We start from the raw sequence: 4,017 nt of genomic DNA, 5'->3' as shown, positions 1-4,017 counted from the left end.
GAACGTTGTAGCAATTTTTTGTGTCCTTTTTCCTACAAATTCTTCGTCTATTTTACCGAAAATAATTACATTACTGCGAAAGTCTAATAACTATTTACTTTTTTTCCCCTACGTGATTCGTACCGGGCATTGGCTTGGTTTTGTGTGCCATCTGATCTCTCTGCCAGGGCCCACAAGATGGCTCCCCATGCATCTCTGTCCTGGCGTAATGGCTTTAATTTCCGGTACAAATTACTCCAGTGCTTTCGTTGCTTCTCCCACGAGCCTATTTTTCTGGCGTCGGTATACCTGGATTAGCTTCAGACCTGGCTTCCACTGTTTCTTTCTGAACATTAAAACTTGTCAGCAATCATTTCATGCTTCAATTGTTAACATTTTTATATGTTTTATTTTTTTGCGTATATTTGCAATAGTTCGCGAACACTGCGCATCAGAACTCATAAATATGTTAACTGAGTTGCAGAGCGATACTTTCTTATATCATTAACACCCTCATTCAACCTGGAATCTTTATGACTTGCTCTAGTCTTACGACTGCAACAGTAACTGACACTACTTCGAAAATTATTTTGCACGTAAGAAATAAATGTACTGAATTTCTTTACAACGAGCCTAACAAAAATGATTTTGTTGCAGTGATAGTAATATCCGATTACTGGACACTTTATATTTTAAGGAAATAGTAGCACTAAATGCTGGATTGTTTGTCTTCAGAGACTGTATTTGCATTACACTTTTGGCCTGTAGGAGACACACACACACACACACACACACACACACACACACACACGCACACACACAAATGGTTCAAATGGCTCTGAGCACTATGGGACTTAACTGCGGAGGTCATCAGTCCCCTAGAACTTAAAACTACTTTAACTTAACTAACCTAGGGACATCACACACATCCATGCCCGAGTCAGGATTCGAACCTGCGACCGTAGCGGTCGCGCGGTTGTAGACTATAGCGCCTAGAACCGCTCGGCCACTTCGGCCGGCTCTCTCTCTCTCTCTCTCTCTCTCTCTCTCTCCGATCAGCCAAAACGTTATGACCACTGCCCACCACGCCACGCTGTATGCCGCCTGGTGACGTTCCGAGCACGTGACGCGGTAACAAAAGTTTTTAAGCGGAGCAGACACGGATGGGGAATCACCCTAACAAAGATATGGGCTGCAAATGGTGAAATACATTGAGATAAGCGAGTGTGACAAAGGGCAGATTATTATTAAGCACAGCCTGTGAACGAGCATCTCGAAAAAGGGAAACTGGTCGAACGCTCACGTGCTACTGTCGTGAGCATCTACATAAAGAGGTAGAAGGACTGTCAAACTACCACTAGCCGCTAAATGGTGGGACGCCCAAGATACTTCACGCAACGTGTCGTTCGGAGGCTTGTCTGCTCTGTAAAGTAGGATAGATGATGATGATGATGATGATTAGTGTTTTAGGACGCACAACAACGAGGTTATCAGCGCCCGGTAAAGTAGGATACATCTCTGACGAAACACCACAATGCTGGTGCACGCACAAGTGTTTCGGAGCACACCATTCACCACACATTGTTGAACATGGAGCTCTGCAGCAGATCACCCCTACGTGTTAGCATGTTGTCCCAACAATATCGTCAAATATTTTGTATCCCGTCTGGGAGGAGGCGCGTGGGTAAGGAACAGGAACAGGAAAAGGTACTAATCTCTCGGTACTGCAGATACAGTTAAGGCACCTTTACTAGGGGATAACATATGCAAACATATTACATAACTTGCAAGGTGGTGCGAAGTTGAAGCGAAGTGTCCTGGCTGGCTGCACCTGATGAAATGGACTGAAGCACTCGCGGAGCTCGTAGACCTCGACAGCACTGGCTAGAGGGTGCTGTCGTCGGCGTCTCTCGTACTGCCAACCTAGCAGAGCGGAACTACGTTGTGGCATCGTAGCTATCGTTATCACAAAATACGCTTGCGGTGGGCACGGGACCATCGGGATTCGACCTTCGATCAATGGAAATGAGCCAGGTCTTCGGGTGAATCAGATGTTTGCTACACTAGGTCGCTGGTCGTCTCCACAGCGCCGGCGGCTCGAACGTGCAGCGCGCCACGGACGCCTGTTGGTGGGAGCAATATTATGCTATGGGAGATATTCTCCTGCACTTGCATGGGACCTGTGGTAGTAATCGAAGAGACACTGACAGCTGCGAAACATCCGCATCCCTTCATGCTTGATGACTTCCCTGTCGGCGATGTCATCGTTCAGCAGTATAATTGCCTTTGTCTCGGAGCCAGAACCATCCTACAGTAGTTTGAGAAGCATTATAGTGAACTGACGCTGATGTCTCGGCGACCAAATTCGCCTAATATAAATCCTACGGAACCCACCCAGGTCGCTATATGGTGTCATCATCGCGTACGCAAATCAGCGGCCCGTTATTTACGCGAATTACATGACCTGAGCGTAGACATCTAATGCCATATACCTCCACAAACCTTCCAACAAACTATCGGTCCCTGATTCGCAGAATCAGTGATGTATTTCGTTCCAAAGCTGAAGAACGAGCTATGAAGCAAGTGGTCATGATGTTTTGGCCCATCAGTGTGCATCTTGTATAAATCATTTTGCAAACGATTTTGATCATCCGATAACTTTACAAGATGGTAAATGACAATATAAGCTGTAGAGTAAGAGGGAATCTCAACAACTGCTGGGTAACTGGCAGAGTAACTGTGTGCGGTCATTTTTATCTGCGGTCTACGGAAGCATGTTCATCTACGAACTATTTTTCGGATAAAGGAACTTGTCCCTTGTATCAGCCCCCTCTGTGGCCTCATACATAACTTTCGGCGGATGGATCGGAAGGTATGTAAGTTGTGTGGTAGAAGCATAATAAGATTCCTGCTAAGTGCGCCATCTGCGTGACGACTGATTTTAAATACGAGGGTTGGAACTTTAATAGTGGCAACTATTTACACTCCTGGAAATGGAAAAAAGAACACATTGACACCGGTGTGTCAGACCCACCATACTTGCTCCGGACACTGCGAGAGGGCTGTACAAGCAATGATCACACGCACGGCACAGCGGACACACCAGGAACCGCGGTGTTGGCCGTCGAATGGCGCTAGCTGCGCAGCATTTGTGCACCGCCGCCGTCAGTGTCAGCCAGTTTGCCGTGGCATACGGAGCTCCATCGCAGTCTTTAACACTGGTAGCATGCCGCGACAGCGTGGACGTGAACCGTATGTGCAGTTGACGGACTTTGAGCGAGGGCGTATAGTGGGCATGCGGGAGGCCGGGTGGACGTACCGCCGAATTGCTCAACACGTGGGGCGTGAGGTCTCCACAGTACATCGATGTTGTCGCCAGTGGTCGGCGGAAGGTGCACGTGCCCGTCGACCTGGGACCGGACCGCAGCGACGCACGGATGCACGCCAAGACCGTAGGATCCTACGCAGTGCCGTAGGGGACCGCACCGCCACTTCCCAGCAAATTAGGGACACTGTTGCTCCTGGGGTATCGGCGAGGACCATTCGCAACCGTCTCCATGAAGCTGGGCTACGGTCCCGCACACCGTTAGGCCGTCTTCCGCTCACGCCCCAACATCGTGCAGCCCGCCTCCAGTGGTGTCGCGACAGGCGTGAATGGAGGGACGAATGGAGACGTGTCGTCTTCAGCGATGAGAGTCGCTTCTGCCTTGGTGCCAATGATGGTCGTATGCGTGTTTGGCGCCGTGCAGGTGAGCGCCACAATCAGGACTGCATACGACCGAGGCACACAGGGCCAACACCCGGCATCATGGTGTGGGGAGCGATCTCCTACACTGGCCGTACACCACTGGTGATCGTCGAGGGGACACTGAATAGTGCACGGTACATCCAAACCGTCATCGAACCCATCGTTCTACCATTCCTAGACCGGCAAGGGAACTTGCTGTTCCAACAGGACAATGCACGTCCGCATGTATCCCGTGCCACCCAACGTGCTCTAGAAGGTGTAAGTCAACTACCCTGGCCAGCAAGATCTCC

Source organism: Schistocerca piceifrons, chromosome X (assembly GCF_021461385.2).
Source record: "Schistocerca piceifrons isolate TAMUIC-IGC-003096 chromosome X, iqSchPice1.1, whole genome shotgun sequence".
NCBI classification, from domain to species: Eukaryota; Metazoa; Arthropoda; class Insecta; order Orthoptera; family Acrididae; genus Schistocerca; species Schistocerca piceifrons.
The sequence above is the reverse complement of the archived record's forward strand: the minus strand, read 5'-3'. Positions refer to the sequence as shown.